At 38.4% G+C, this 17,624-nt stretch overlaps 1 protein-coding gene and 1 non-coding gene across 2 annotated transcripts in view; one reads left to right on the plus strand and one right to left on the minus strand.

Annotated features, from left to right (window-relative positions):
* Sestd1 (SEC14 and spectrin domain containing 1) overlaps window positions 1–17,624 on the minus strand; it is a 110,270-nt gene that overhangs the window by 82,506 nt on the left and 10,140 nt on the right. The gene's annotated exons all lie outside the window — the stretch shown is intronic.
* Window positions 9,940–10,076, plus strand: LOC111754172 (small nucleolar RNA SNORA2/SNORA34 family). The gene has a single exon (XR_002788887.1). It is a non-coding gene; the product is annotated as a small nucleolar RNA SNORA2/SNORA34 family (small nucleolar RNA).

The following is a 17,624-nucleotide window of genomic DNA, read 5'->3' on the forward strand; positions in this document are numbered from 1 at the left end:
CTCCTTACCAATGTACCCTTTACTCAGCTCTTCTTCACTGTACACAAACAGCTCAGCAGGGCAAAAAGTATGCTGTTGTTCTAATCCAGCAACTCATTTTAGAATACATTTAAAGTAATACAGAAGTTTAATCAAAACTACAGGTTTGAGTACAGTATATGAGCCAGATGAAATGAATTGACAGATAAAATATGAACCAATCAAGAGACAAACACAATTACTTTTTTCTTCATCCTCATCTAGTCTCCTTTGTATCAATATTTTTCAGCTGTCACTAAAGAGCTAAGTAATAAACAATAGTGACTACTGTATCATTAGTTCAAATTAAAACTAGTTTCTCGCAAGTTATTTTAGACTGAAGTGTTTAGCAGACAATTTTTAAGAACTAGGTGATAATGCATACCTGTAATCCCACCTACTCAGGGGGGTGAGATATAAGGATCTCAAGACTGAGGCCAGTCTTGGTGACTTACCAAGGCCCTGTCTCAAAATAAAAAGGGTCCGAGATGCAGGTCAGTGGTTGGGTATTTATCTAGCATGCTTGAGCTCCTAGATTAAATCTACAGCAGTGCAAACAAACAAAAACTTTAAAAATATGACCAAACACTATCATTTCCACAATACAACATCAAATAACACAGGTGACAGTTCATTTCTTTTCCAACAGGGTAAATAGAGAATATTATTTTTTTACAAGGCTTATTCAGCCTAAATATATCTGAGTGGATTATACTCTGAAACAAGGACTAAAGCCAGTAAGTGATATTTTAACTGATATAAAATAACGAAAAGTGGCAAAAAACAACTTTTCAAAGTATTTCAAGCCTGTTGGTTCACAATTATAATCCCACCACTGGGGAAGCTGAAGCCAAGGGGATCGCTGTTAGTTCAAGGTCAGCCTAGGACACACAGTGACAGTGAGAACCAGGCTAAACTATACAGCAAAACCTTGCCTAAAAAAATTTTTTTAGTGCCAAGTAAAACAGGCTAAGAAATGTAAGAACTAAAGAATTAACAGCACACGTAACAAAGAAAAAACTAAAAAAGTACATTCTACTGCATTCATCCCTCATATTTGGTCATTTAAAAGTATGTATTTTAAATCACAGTTTACTAAATATAAGAGACAGAAAGCCACCATAGCAGACAAGGTATCTTGGAGAACAGTGATTATAAAGGACAGTACAATTGTGTTACCATCGACCAAAGGCAACAAATTCTTAACGGCTTAATTAATCATTACCATTTCTAGATGCAAAACAAGTTCCACCTAAAACACAGACCTTCTAAAGTTGGAGATGATGAATCCTGAGAAGTAGAAATGAAGGGAGACTAGATTTCTGCTATTTTTTGTAACCATTTTTAGTCTATTTTTCCCAAAATCTTTATTAATAAAAGGGAAATAAGGTCATTTTTTATCCCCCAAAGCCAAGTCTTCTTTACCTTTATATTTTTCATTCTCTTAAATCCGCATTGAGCACCTATAAAGGCTAAGGGTGCAGCTCAGTGGTAGAGTGCTTCCCTAGCATGCCTGAGGCCTGGGTTCAATGCCCAACACTACTAAAGGAAAAAGAAGGACAAAGGAGCTATTAGATCAAGGCATGGCTGATGCTGGCATGCCTGGTTCTCAAAAATTTTTATCTGATGAACTAATGGGCAGATAAACGGACAAACAAGAAAGCAAAAACACATAACCTAAGAATCCTAACACTTAGCACAACCATCTGAATGCATGGTTCCTCAAAGCTCTCTCTACTGGGAGACAGCCTCCCAAAAGATCCAGGGGCCACAGAAGGTGCTGCTCGCTGGCCCACTCTGAATAAGACCTGATGGACAATGAGTGCTATGGATGGGCAGCCAACAGAGGGCAGCAGAGGATGTGCCAAGCAGCAGAAAAAGACAATTACAGGCCTTTTAATCAAGACTGAGCAAATTACATTTCAAAAGAGATTGTAATTGATGATATGAGTTGCTGCACTGGAACTCCTCTCTCAATAAGTATAAATCAACCAGTTTACTTAGAAAATTCAGTTAGATTCTTCCAGGAACACTGTTTTATCCATCAGTGGGAGTCTATTAGGATTGCCCAAGGCTAACTAAATCATCTCTAATAAGCCTACATCATGTAGACATAATGGCAGTGAATAAAATTAGAACATAGGCTCCTAGCTTTTTACTTCCACAAGAAATTACAAAAGTATATCTATTGTTAAATTAAGATTAGAAATACCTTTGACTGTTGTGACAAAGTCAGAGCAGTCTCAGAGTAAAACAAAAAACAAAGCACCCATAATAGTGTCATTACTTACTTGATGTGTTCACCACTGCCTACATCCACATAGAAAGTTATGCAGAAAGCAGAATTATTCAACTTTAGGATAATACATCAGTAAAGCCAACAACAGAGGAAAATTTATGTAATTTTTGTGTTATGCAGATGCCAATGTATCACTGGTAATCTGGTTTTGAAACAATACTGACAGTCTAAATGGAAGAATAAGAATCCTCTAGATAAAGTTAAAATGAAAGTGATAAAACAATGTCTGACTTTTTCCGTAACTGAGATTTACCTCAAAGTGTAACAGCTCTAAACTGATTCAAAGCTGGAATATCACACAGCAGGTGAGTGTGGGCCACCCTCCCTTATCAGAGAAGAAAGAGATCCAGCCACACTAACCACCAATCCCATTGCAGTACTGTGTCTGATTTCTAGATTCCAACCCCTTTCGCCTACTGTATCTCTTTTCCTTCTTATCAAACCAGAATTTCTCTGGGTCATCTCCAAACCTCTTCTTTCCAGATCTTCCCTCTACAAGGAAGTATTTACCCTCCTTTTAGAATGTCACATTTACCGTCTGCAAAGACATGCATGCTTTCCATTGAGCTAAACTCAAACCAAATCCAATACTCCGAAAATTTAAAATTCTAATGCATCTGAACGTAAGTTCAGATGTATCACAAGGCCCCTAATTCCAATACCTGGTATGCAAATTTTAGTGCCTGTTTATATGGTGGATGCTTATAAACAGCAGCTGGTGGAGGCCACAAAGAGTACTTCTGTTGGGGCTGGGGATTTAGCTCAGCGGCATAAGTGCCTGCCTTACAAGTACGCAGTCATGAGTTCGATCCCTGGTACCGATACAAAGGAAAAAGACAAAAAAAAAAAAAAAAAAAGTGCTTTTGTTAAAATAATGCAAATATAACATGGATTGAGGTTTTGGCGCTATGATCTTTTGTGTCTATAATGTAAATACTTGGTATGTACTAAACACCATATTGGAAAAAAGTTTTACAAATGTTTTAAAATAATGAAAAACTATAAAGTTATCAGAAATGCAAACTATGATAGTGTTACTAAGGCAAAAAGAAGACGTGGAATACGTGACCTACTTTCTATCAAACTAAAAGTCCCATTTTTAAAAACAATGCATGTATTTTTGTGGCAAGACTAATAAAACAACACTGAATACACTATATACTGCTAACTTGTTCAGTAACCAAACTATCATTTCACAATCACGTGGAACAAAGTAACATTAGACACATATGGAAAATAAAGCATTGAATGATCACACCTTTTATTGCTCATCAGCCTGGCTGAAACACTAGTTAGCCTTCCCAAGTAGAGACCATCCCCACTGAAGTTGTCTCTAACATGTATTCTCTTCCCAAGGGCTGTTCTCCCTGACAGGCAATGTAGTACAACCCAAAACCATGGCGTTGTATACAGGATGCAACTCCCAGCCTGCCACTGACTGGTGAGGCATTTCTAGAAATTCCTGTAACATCTTTTTGGACATAATCATTGAACCTAATTCACAGGCTTGAAGATTAAGTGAGATAATGTGTATCCACATTGTCTAGTATTACTCCAGGATAGGAAACACATAATAAAGGGTATCTTTTAGTAGTAGCTAAATTTTCTTTCACCCACAAACTACTGACCTACTAATTTACTAGTTTACCACCACCTACTCTCCAAGAAGGCTATATCGTAAGGCCATTCCCACTAAGGCCTTTGAGATCCTAGGTAAAAAAGTCCGATTGTTATCACAAATAACATAGCTTGATACTTTTTTCTGTTCTAAGAATATCATTTCATCCTCATATATGATTTGATGAATACCTCTACACATTTTCATTAGTATCTCATTTTATCTGATGAGAAAACTGGGCACAGAGAAGTAATTTTCCCAAGGTCACACAGACACACTAACAGGTGTATAGATCAGAGGTGGACTCACACAGCTCATCTACTCTCAGCTTTTCACCACGTGGCATAATAAAATAGTTGAATTTTATTATGATATATAAAGTTTACCTCAATAAAGCTGGTGAAAAAAATTTTAAATAAACTCAACTGCCCATTTTGTAAATCAGGAAAATCTGGATGGAAATGATGTGCATTTTAAGTACTTAAAAAATAAAAACTAAAAATACGTAAGCAGTATGCTCCAGAAACACGAATCACATATGCTTAGCAACTTATCGCCGACTTCTACTATAATTAGAACACATTGCTGTGAAACCATCTCAGCTGCAAAGACAAATTTCTTGTGTTGTATATTCTGGATATGAAGGTTCTGTTTTTTCTTTTTTTAAGAGTCCTTTATATCCTAGTGCCATGCACACCTTAAAGAAATACATCTGGGATCCTTATTTGTTCATGTTAGTACACCAAATACCTCAGATGCAGTGATTTGTGAGTAACAGATTTCTTTCTCATGGTTTTGGAGGCTATGAAGCCTAATCAGGTGCCACCCAGGGTCTGGCGGAGGTGACACATGCAGACCGCACTCAGGTCCTCACCACAGAGGGCGCAGAGGGCAAAGCAGGACACAGGCCACGTCTCCTCTTCACGTGGCAGCAGAGAGAAGAGCAAGAGTGCTTCCTGTGTCCCCCACCCTCTCAGGGACTCTCTGATTCACTCACTCCTCGGAGTCACACCTCTGAAGATCACAGCAGCGGGAATTAACTTTCCACACATGAACCTTGGGAAAGGAAGACATACCTGGCCTGGTCACTTGTCAATAAATTTTCAAAATGGTAAGCTTCTTTTATACCATTCCCTCTGTTTTTGTATGTTTAAAAATGTCCATTATAAAAAATAAAAAATAAAAATGTCCATTATAAGATCTAATAAAATTAATTTTTTACACATGTCAATAGCATCCCTTTCTTTTAAGTTTTGCCAAGCGTGGTAGTGTACATCTATAATTCCAACACTTGGGAGGCTGAAGCAGGAGGGTCCCTGCAAGTTCCAGGCCAGCATGGGCCATGAGTTCAAGATCAGCCTGGGCTATAAAATAAGACCCTGTCTCAAAAAAAAAAAAAAAAGGTTTTGCTTCATCTATATTTTCTCTATTTCAAAATCAAGAGAATAAAGTAACTATAGTACACATAACCTTAAAATACTGTCATACTCACCACATATTCTAAAGTCCCTTGTAGAGAAAGATTTGAGGAAACGAAACCCATTTCTGCTAAGGAAGAAGCTCAAGTCTGACACAGCGGCAGCCAGAGGATACAAGGCAGCGTGGAGGGAGGCAGACAGACAGGCGGGCAGAATTGCAGCCTCTGCCCGTGACCAGCCCTGAGCCTGTGCATCCCTGGCCCTTCCGAGCTTCGCACTTTGTGATTCTGGCCATTTTCTGAGGACCCTCCCCGTTACTGGCACTGCGTTACCCTTTCTGCTAAAGAGATTAAATTACTAAGAAAAGCAAAAGTGTACGTTTTCACTGTGGTATGTGACTGGTGCAGTGATTTGTCAGAAGTGAGCTCTCAGGTGAAGAATCAGTAGATATTATTAGCCTGTTTGATCCAGAAAAGAAATCAGTCCAAAGATTTTGTACGTGACCCTTATGAGTGTTCCAAATGTAGTATCAATCTAACTTACCAAGCGGTCATAAAGCTGAAGTCATTTCTGAAATCCAAAGGAGGTACTGCCTTGGTCACTTGAATGTGTCACTTGCCCAGGACAATGGCTGGCGTGTGGCCAAGCTACAATAAATATCTGTACAATTAACTCCCTCCTCAGGGTCCTGCCAGCTTTCTCTCTTAGGTGCCACTTAGCAGAATAATTAGGCAGCAAGAAAAAAAGGTGAAGGGAAAACAAGCTTAGATAACTTTAAACTTGTCAAAGCACTGTGAATAGAGCATGTATTTGGCTTGAACAGCATATTAAATTACATAGTTCAGGAACATTTACGGAAACATCTTGGGTCAGGGCCCATTAGGATCATGAAGGGGAAAAAGGCACTTTATAAAAGCCTCCTTTATGCTGAGCCAGCTCTAACTTGAGGCTTTTGGAAATGGTTTGTTTGACTTCACTACCTTTAAAGCCTATGTTTTCATTATCTGTGTTTCAACATTTGGAAAAGTCACTACTTGATGTGTACATTTTCCCATTTTCAGGAATTACATCTTAACCCTCATTATAATAATCACCATCATACCCCCTTTGCCTCACTTTACATTTAAATACCTATAAATACTTTTCAACTCCTAGTTTTTCTTGCACTACTTAGATGGTTCTTGACACGGCCACCCACTTGGCAGATTTTCTGATCTACAGACTCCACAAAAGAACTACAGAGGAAACTCGGGGATTCCTCTGGATAGTTAAAAACCAAAATTTCCCTACCAAGTATTTCTAATAGTCAAGGCAATTATTTTTGCTGTCAATTTTTACTCTGCTATAGAAGTGAGACTGTGGTAACTGCTTTTAGAAAAGGTATTTTTACAGAAACACGCTGCAGTGCAAAAGCCAACTGTTGAAGTAAAAAAACTATAGAAATTGTTTACAAAAGGTGATTTAAGGTCAAAAGGGCTTTCTGAAAGCACTCACTAGCTGCAGTAAAAGGATGGCGTTTAGATGGGAGGCATCAGAGCAGCTTCCTCAGTGCCCTGTGGTGCTCTTAACTTTACACTGTTGCCCAGAAAATGAGCAGAAGCAGCAGGGTGCTAGGATCATGGCTACAGCCAGCAACCCAGACAAGTGCTGACTCTGCCCCTCATTAGCCGGGTGACCTAATGCAAGCTGCTTTACCTCTGGCCCCGATTTCCACACCTAAGGGGACCTGAGTGCCATTCAGAGTGGGGTGAGCCGCTAGAATTTTTCTTTTAAATCTCCTTGTTCGCTTATGCTCATTCATGCTGGCTTCAATACTTGGAACACAGCCTGTCCCTCCTGAAGAAGCCTCAGGCTCCCAGAGTGCAATTTCTATCACAGGGCACACAGGTGGCATCCTGAACACTAACTCAGCCAGGTGGGACCTTGCGATAGGTTATGGACTAAGAGGCCTACTTTATTCCTGGCAGAGGAATAAAATTTCATAAATCATGAATTAAGTGAGTTATTAGTAACTTGTGAATCCAAATCCTCTGATCTGTTTAGTTTTTGAAAGTAGAATAAAACCACAAAAGTCTCATACTGGTAATAAAACTACACCTCCTTCTCGTGTTGAGATAAATACTGACTGAAAACATAATTGCATACAAGATCACAAAAAAAGTGTATTTCATGAGATAAAAACAATATAAACACTCAAATTATAGTTCTAGTAATAGTAGACATTACTAACAAAGAACAAAAGGCATTCTAACTCAAAATTTTAAATCTTTCTAATATTAAACAACTACAGTAAAGCAGACAAGTACAAGTCAAAATTATGTACTTTCTAAAACACAGTGATAGAACAATGATTCTTTTAATAACCTAAACAAAGTAAAATCTGTATCCTTGAGTATTTAAACCAATAATAAAAACAAATCCCTAATTCAAAAAGCACAGTAAACCCAAGGAAAACAGGACAATAGAAATAATAAAGATAAAAGAAATTAAAGAAGCGAATAATTTAGCAAATTATATCTATTTCCTAAATCAAAAGTTGGAATTTTTAACTTGAAAAAAATGAATAAGGTTAATCTAGAAAAGACAAAGGAGAAAGTACAAATATCAAAGTAAGAAGTGATGGGGGAACATATAAAAGTTCGGATTACACAAGAGTATTTATTGCGTTATTTGTAATAGAGAAACAAAAACAGAAATGATAATGATGTCTACATGGACAGGACAGTGGCTGAATAAACACTCAGTAAATCCACGCCTTACTCAGCTGTGAAAATGAATGAAGACTTCTTCGTAATCCTAAGAAATAACATGGACATCCAGTACATATCGTTCAGTGGGTAAAGTTAAGTACAAAGGTATGCATGTGGTGTGTTACTTGTTGTGTGGTAAAAAGATTATACATATTTATCTTCATTTTATGCAAAAAAAAAAAAAAAAAAAAAGAATTAAATCATAAAGACCAACTAGGGAAACTGCCTACAAAAAGGAGGAGGTAAAGACAGGCAGGCTGAAAGGCAGTAGAAGAGACTGGAGGGCATCTAACATTTCTCTGGGTATCTTTTGTTTTGTTTTGGTTTGTGTTTATTTTTGTTAGTACCTGTTTCCATTCCTTGTGAGCAGTCAGTGGGTGTACATAATACATCTTCGTTCTTTTTCATCCCCTCCTCCACTCCTTCCCCTCCCTCCATCTCTCAATCCCCTCTCATCTCAGCTCTCCATATCCTACTATGTCTTTTACTTTGCTCTTTCTTTGTATTTTGGGTGTCTTGTATAAGAGAAAGGATGCAGTATCTAGGCTTTTGTGTCTGATTTTGTCACTTAACATTACAGTCACTGGGTGAAACCATCTTCCTATAAATGACTCACGTTTACCCTTCTTTTTGGCAGGTGAGTACTCCACTCTGTGCAAACACGACATTTTCTTTATTCATGTACCTGCTGATGGGCATACAGCCTGCTCCTAAGATTTAGCTACTGTGAACAGTGGTGTTATAAGCATAGGCATGCATGTATCACTGTAATATCATGTCTTTAACTCTTGGGAAAACAGAAAAGGAATAGCTGAATCAAATGGAAATTCTAGCTTAAGTTCTTTAAGGACCCTCCATACTGATTTCCAAGGTGGTTGTACTGAGTTTTGGAAATATGTTAATAATTTCTATACTGAAAGAAAAATACAAAATTCAGCAAGGATGAAAGGAGAATGGGAGTCTGAAACAGAAATCAGAAATAAATATCTCCAATGCTAATTCAGATAACTGATATAATTACATTAAAGTGGGGATTAAAAAATCCTGTAACTAAATCAAGTATTTTTTTAAACCAGTGTGTTTTAAGCACAGCATTTTTACTGCATATTCTAGGACTGTAAACAAAAACATAAGCACACACTAAATTCCAATAAATGGATTTTATAGTATTTAGCATTAATTCTCTATATTCTAGCAAGTAGATAAATAGACTGTGCATAACAAGAGCCAAGTGTCTCACTGTCAGAAAAGAGAGCTACACAATTATGAAAAGGGAGATGGAGGCTAGAAGGGACCAAGTAAAGATGGTTGGCATGGGAAAAACCAATGCGTAAATGTACAAAGACATACACAGACGTATGATATTACTGTAATACTCTGTCCACTGCGAACACAAGAGGGTTAATTTTATGTATCAACTTAAACTTGGTCAGGGAGTGTCCACAGATTTAGCTGAACATTTTTCTGGGTTTCTCCAGCAGGGATGGTTTTGGGCAATATTACTATTTTCATTTGCAGAATAAGGCAAGCTGCCCTCCGTAACCTGAATGGGCCTCCTCATCCAGTCAGCGAGGAAGTCCTAAATAGAACACCCTCCTCCCAGACTTTCCCTCAGGCCTTGCCCACATCAGCTCTTTTGGCCTCAAGGCCTTTGAAGGAGGACATCAGCTGGCCCACACTGCAGATCCGATGCGCTGGCCTCCATAGACAAACCTACTGGCTGCATACGCAGAACCTGATTAATAAAAGGGCCTAAAAACAATTATCTTCCAGTAACGAGCAAACAAGTGCTGAGATCCTGATTTTTAATAGCACTCCAACTAAAAATAACAGTAACTGGCCCTGAATCAAGGCCAGCAGCTTCCTGATGCTGTTGGTTTCAGAGAGGAGCCTAAAGAGATGTCTTTCTATGGTCTGTTGGCCATTTCAGAACCTGGGCAGTGAAATGGTCAATTCATTAGAAAGAAAGAGCTTGAAGCAACACCCCCTACCACGAGTGGCTGTGAGCACGGCAGGCTGTGGTGGCCCAGCACGGGAGCCACTGGCATTTACTGGGACCTGCACCAAGCTGGGACCTGGAGCACCAGGAAACCAAGCAAGCCCTCCCCCATGCCTGTTTTGTTTTGTTGAACTTCAATATACATGAAAGTATGGACAGCTATTTTGAAGAGAACGAGAGACTCTACACTCCATGTTGTCTGGTTTTGAAGACCTAAATCGCCTTCCTCATTCTGTTTGGATCAGTTTTATACTGTTGTTCTGTATGAATTCTCTGTATGAGAAGACATGGACAACTATTTGGAAGAAAACAAGAGACATATAGACATATAGACATACAGACATAGACATATAGACATATAGACAGTAAAGATCTCAGGTCGTCTAACTTTGAAATTTATTATCTCTTACATTGCTTTCTTATGTCCTATTTTGTTGTGTTTAATTTTACCCCCCTTTAAAATAAAAATAAAAAAACAGATTTAACAAAATATCAAAAACACTACAAGGAGTAATCCCATTATGTGTAATACCTTCTTTTGTCATTATTTTCCACAAAATTTTAAAGATGTATCTCAGTGACCCAGGCACATTCCTATTTACTGTATCAATATTCATTTTTATTTGGGGCAGCAGCAGTGAGCACTGTTGTCAGCCACTAGATACAAAAGATAATAAACGCTCTTCAGTGTAAAAATAAAAATAATAATAATAATAGAATTCCTTAAAAAACAGAACCATTCTAGAGCTGGGTAAAGAAAGTACAGATGAGCACAGATGATTCTCAACACCTGTCACACTATCAGGACGCATACAAACATTATGGGCACATAGCAAAGGGCAGAATGAGTCAGGTAAGAATCATGACTATTCATTAAACCTCTGAGCAAAACTTTTATGAGAAAAAGGACATTATAATCTCAAGGCAACACCCCAGAAGACATACATTAATTAAAAAGGGAAAAACTGTAATTTTACAGTAGGGAAACCTGGTAGACACCACCATAACTCAGAGTTAAGAGTACAAATCACCAGTTATGGAACGGAGCAATAGCACGGAGCCCAGATGTGTACATATACTGAGACACAGCTCCTTCGCAGATTTTCAGCCAGCAATGCAGAACCCGACTCAAACCATGAGGGCACATTGCACACCCCAAAAGGTGAACCGTTTCTAAAACATAACTTAGCTGTACATGCACTACGTGAGATTACAGTCAAGAGTAAGAAACAATAGGAAATTCCCATTGTCTTTATACTGAAAAATAAAACTAAGAATATGAAAACATAAATTTAAGTCTAACCAACAGAAGTTTTCACAGGGGAGATGACATGTGCTTTTGCTTACTACTTACCATAACTTACAAGTCCTAGATTTAATTTTTTTCAATGCATCTTTGGAACCAAATAATCTCATGTAACTTTTATTAAGATTGAGAAAAAACTGTTAACAGTTCACAGGCCTTTAAATCATGTATTGAGACCAAAATTAATTTTGTAAATAAAATGCAAACCAACAGCACTTTTTTTTATTCTTTTTTTTTTTTTTTGTCTTTTTCCTTTTTATCGGTACTAAGGATCGAACTCACGACTGCCTGCTTGCAAGGCAGGCGCTTATGCCGCTGAGCTAAATCCCTAGCCCCAGACCAACAGCACTTTTATTTTATATTTAAAGATAGGAACCACATTTTGGACAAAGCGCTTTAAAAGTAGTAAACTCCTAATTTAAACTTAATTCTATAAAAAAATTAAATCAGTGCTTAATCTTAGTTTCTTGATCTAAAACTAAGACAACTGACTATAATCTATCAGAAAAAAGGAAAACATGAATAATACACTTGCCCTTCTTCCCAACACATACAAGATGGGAAAATGAAATTATTTTTAACCCTAAAACAGACACTTTTATATGTTTAATGAGATAATAATTCACATGAAAGCTTCTCTGAAAAATACACAAATACAAACCTGTAAAATCATAACTACAGGACCTAGCCCAGCTGTGCGGGTGTCTCTGACGTCTCACTTTCCTTGTTCTCCTGGTTGCCTTCTAGCCATTACTTTGTCTTACACTTTCTGATCACTGCTTACCTTTCGCTCTTCCTAAATATTTCTATCCCAGCCTACATTTCCAATTGCAAACTTTCGCGGCCATTAAACACGTAGGTTCCAGGAGGTTGAGGACTGAGCCCTCCCACTGTTTACCTGCCCTTGCCTACAAGACTCACCCAGCTCTAGAACACAGAGGAACTTGGTGAACATAAGACATCCTGCTGAGTTACTTTGGAGATTTTTTATGGGCTAATTTTTACAGGGATTTCATTTTCGTTAGGAACAAGGATAATGGTTATTTTCCAGAATAAACACTGAGAATGAGACACAAGCCAAATATGGCCTGCTTTCATTAGTATAAAGGGTAACTTCAAAATTACCCTTCAACATTTAGTAGTACAGAGACTCCCTTGAGCCTGCTCACCACAGAAAAAGTCCATGCTGAGCTGGCCTCATGACCTCCTGCCACAGGACGGCACCCAACAATGGCACACGATTCTGATGTGATATTCTAAATATTGCACACAGTTACACTAGCAAACCTATAGAAAACAGTTGGCATGATGAAACAATGCATTTTCATGATCTTTCCTTAATCGTAGATTCTATAAAAATACACACTAAGTAAAACACATTCACAGCACGTAACTCCATTTAAAAAAAAAAAACAACCCACAGGATTTGACGATAACCAGTACCTTTCTCACTATCATTCCTTAAAAGCCTAATATAAAGCACCAGTGCCTTTGCACTAGTGCCTCAGTTGTGCCAATTTCTATAAAAAAGTAAAAGCTGGATAAATTACTATTTATAGAAAGAAAGTTGATGTCGCTTTAGAATTTTTTCTTTATTTTGCCTACACAGGTCACACATAATGAACCGAACCAAGTATGTGTCCCTAAAATAAATAAGGAACTAGAGCACCTAATTTCATTTTCCTCAGAGGAAAGGCTATGTTGTCACAAAAGTTAATTGAATTCGTATCTTTGATCCTATTTTTTCTTCATGTTCTCTACTAATTGACCTATTTTCCACTTCCTCTGATGTGCTCTTCTTTCCTTAGCCCTGTTTTTATTATTAAAAATCAAAAGCCCTGTCAATGTTAAGTTAAATATATGAATACCTTAGGTGCCATATAGCTACAACATTTTATCATTGCAGAGTGCTCTCTTTAATAATTACCACCAATATCTGACTTCTCTGCTCTAATTCCTGGTTTAATTACTAGTTTATATTCTTCTACTCTTACTAGCTATGCATCCTAATGTCTGATAGGAAAGAAACTCTCAAAGGTCAGATTAAGACTATTAATTTAATAAAAATATAGCTTGAATGAATTTATATATAGAATGTTATACTCTCTGTACTGTTCCTGCTAAGTACTTTTTTTAAAATCAAGATAATTAAATCTTTTGAAAAATAATCTTGGACTTTTATCATTTTAAGTTTTATAATCTATTTTCACAAAATGTTCCCTTCTTTTGCAAAGCAGATCATCTTTTGTCTAATGTTTTATACTAAACCAGATACGTAACTCATTTGTGGGATGCATGACAGGGTTTCTAAAGTTTAGCGAGGTAAAAAAAATTTGTGTTGATTTTTTACTATGTGGTTCAGGCTGGCCTGGAACTCCCAGCCGTCCTCCTGTCCCAGTCTCCCGAGTGCTGGGATTACAGAGCTAGGACTGCAGACACAGAGGTAAAAGTACCAAAGACAAAGTTCAAAACTATACAAACACAAGATGAATTCAAGGACAAAACTTCTAACATGACTGAAATCACTACAGTTCACTTGTATTTTAACCCAGCTCCATGCTATATTCACTTGGGCAGAATCTATTTTCATGAAATGTTGCCTTCTCTTGAAAAGCAGATCATATTTTGTCTAATACATATACTAAATCAGATATGTAACTCATTTGTGAGATGCACAACAGGGATGCCAGGTCCTCATTGCAAAGCAGCTAGCTCAGGAATCTCTGGTTTTAGAGTTGGCCTTAAGATTTATTCCAAAGCCTCCCATCTGGCCATAATGTGGAGCTAGGATTCAAATCACTGGCCAGTCTATGAAATTACTAACATATACAAAAATGCTAAGGTATCATTTAGCACTAATTAATACTTTATTCTTAAAGAACTGTTATTCAAATAATGTAAATATTTAAATTATCTGGAATTCCAATATTTAATCAGCAAGTAGTAGGCCCTCCATTATCACATGCTGGGGACAAAAGTATTTAATAACCAAAATTACAATTCAGTTATTTTAGAAGAAATACTAAACTATTTACAATACAGAACATATTTTTTGACATTTTGCAATAATTCCAGCTTTAAATCTTTTTTTTTTTAGTCTTTTTCGTTTTTATCGGTACCAGGGATCCAACCTGCTTGCAAGGCAGGTACTTATGCCGCTGAGCTCAATCCCCAGCCCCTTTAAATCTTAAAAGAAATGCTGGTGCAAACAACTAACAATTTGCAAGCTACCTGGTGTTGAAGGATAGCGCTGAGATTGGAAAGTTTCAGGCAGAAAAAAAGAATCAGCCAAGACCATGTGGAAACACAGAATCACTGAACACAAAAGGTTGGGCATCAGCATAATAAGTGAGGGAGACACACAGAAGCAGCTTCAAGGGAGGAGAAAATGTTTAGAAGTTGAGAAGGTCCTTGAATGACAGAAATTTAGATGTTCCTCTACAGGCAACAGAAAATCACTGGAGGCAGTCACTGGAGGTTATCTTATAAGGACTGACAGTGGTATTTCACTTCCAACAAGATGTGGAGATGTATTTTTCCTATTCCTCTTGCTACCTACAAGTAAAAGCATACATAAAAAGAAGCGCAAGAAATTTGTGAAAGATGGAGAGGTAGCAGCTACCAGGCTAGGGCATGCACGATAAACTTGGTAAGGAATTCACTGGGCTTTCCTCTTACCTCGTTGTATCTCAGACTCATGGCTGAAAAGCTAGGCTACCTGGGAATCCAACAGAAGGGGACGGGAGGAAGCCTTTGGCTACAAGACCAGGAAGGAGCAGGCCAGCAAGACAACAGAACTTTTACACAATAATACGCCACCTGGGCTGGGGATACAGCTCAGCCGCACAGCGCCTGCCTGGTAAGTGTGAAGTCATGAGTTTGGTCCCTGGTACCACAAAAATAAATGAATAATATGCTATTCTAGCCAAGCATGACCTTAAACAGTGTGGCCCTTCCCTGTTCATTCCAGCAAAGGCAAAGTAGAGAGCCTCGGCATCTTCACTAGGGGCCCAACAGTATGACAGGGTGTCTCCCAGGAGACCAAGGAGCGACCAGGGCTTGCACAGGGATGAGCCCCTCGCCCCCACCATCCCCAACTTGGTTATGTGAGTAGAGCTCATATAAAGGGCCCCGCTGGATTATCTGACAACGATTTGTAAAACAGTCACAATAAAATGCACAACAAGCAATTATAAACAACTCTTGAAACAAATGAAAAAGTCTCAAGGAAACACAAAACCTCAGTAAAAAAAAAACAGAAGATACAAAAACTGAAGAGAAATGTCAGAACTGAAAAATAACCAAGTGAAAGAAAGCTCAGCAAACAGGCTCAGTCACAGAACAGCCGGGAGGATGAAGGACCTGAGGGAACCAGAAGATGACAGTCATACAATCTTAACCAGAAGACAGACCAAATGAGCGGATTATCAGGGATCTCTAGAACTGTAACAATAAAGGTAACATTTGTGTCAATGAAAACCCAAAGTAGAGGAAAAAGGGAGGAGGAGAAGAAAAAAGTACTTGAAAGAAGCAATAACTAAGGCTTCCCCCATCTGGTTAGAGAAGGGACATGACAGACTCATGCATCGCACCACAAGAGCCTTCCCAAGTCACATCAGAACTAAACCTCTGAAAACCAAGGACAAAGAAAACACTGTGAGAAAAATGAAATCTTACCCACGTGGGAAAGAACAATTCAAATGACAACAGATTTCTCGTCAGAAAGCAAGGCCACAAGGAAGTGGCAAAGTATTTTTCAAACACGGAAAGAAGAGTGCAAACCCAGAATTCTACACTCAACAAAAACAGCCGTTAGGCTTCATGAGAAAATAAAGACATTCCGAGAGGAACAAAACCGAAGCCCATCTGGCACAGACACACCTTCAGAGTAGCTAAAAGTTCTCTAGACAGGAAGGTAACAGCGGAAGAGAGAGCTGTACAACACGGGGTGGGGGGCTGTAAGACAGACCGCGAGTAAATAAAAGTGGGCTTTTGTTTTTACTTTGCGTGTTATTCTTTGCTTTTGTTTTGATACAAGGGATAAAACCTAAGGATGCTCTATACTGTATCCCCCGTCTTTTTTAAATTTTACTTTCAGGAAGGGTCTTACTAAGTTGCCAAGGCTGGCCTGAAACTTAAGATTCTCCTGCTTCAGTCTCCTTAGGAGCTGGGAGCACAGCACTGAATGCACCGCCACATCTGGATTTTGTGATTTCATAATTAGGTTTGTCAGTTACACCAAACTGGTGGTAAATATAAGTATAGGAAATATTTTAAGATAATTATGGATGAGGGAGGAGAAACAAACATAAAGGAAAGTAAAAGTGCTACGCTGCACTCATAGTAAACTGCAATCTACAATAAGCGATGTGCCAAAAAATGTACACATCAGGAAAAGAAGCTTCTGCATGAATATCTTAATAAAGTTATTGAGACATCATGAGAATAATACAAGTTACCTTTGAGCTCTACAATTACAAGAGGTACTCACACTGGTGGCTATTAGCTTACACAATTTAAATCCTAATATAACAACTGCATTAAACATTAAGTATAATCTAGGTAAACTAATATAACAACTGCATTAAGTATATTCTAACTATAATTATTTAAAAGATATCAACAGTGAATTTGAAAACATGACCCAACTATACACTGCTGTATGGGCTGTCCTGTTGCTGGGATAAAATACTTGACACCCGTAACTTGAGGACTATTCAGGCGGGTATTTAGCTCAGCAGGGTAAGTGCCTGCTTAGCAAACGTGAGGTTGTGAGTTCAATCCCCCGTACCAAAAAAAAAACACAAAGAAGAGAACGATTTGATTTGTACCATTTAGGTCATGCGTTCAGAGGCTCCAGTCCATAGTAAGCTGGCTCCGAGGCCAGAAGGCCATGGCAGAAGGGGCAGCAGAGCACAGGGGAAGAATGCCAGGGCTAGAAAAAAAGCCAGGCACCACACACAGTCCCCAAGGTCACATCTCCACCTAGACACACCCAGAAGCATGCTTGGACAACCCCAGGGCATCTTTCAAAGCAATTAAGCTGAGGTCAATTTGAGAAGTTTAGAAGTTTAAGCATTCAGCAGGGGGCCAGGGTTCACTTTGTAAACATTGGCATCCTGTGGAAGAGGAGGGCATGAAGATGGTGCAAATGCTACACACACACCACCCCCCCCCCCCCCGCCATAAAGGGTAGTAGCCTGCTTACAGTATAAA

This window comes from Cavia porcellus, unplaced genomic scaffold (assembly GCF_034190915.1).
Source record: "Cavia porcellus strain 051 isolate PalLab524CR breed Dunkin Hartley unplaced genomic scaffold, mCavPor4.1 scaffold_12, whole genome shotgun sequence".
NCBI classification, from domain to species: Eukaryota; Metazoa; Chordata; class Mammalia; order Rodentia; family Caviidae; genus Cavia; species Cavia porcellus.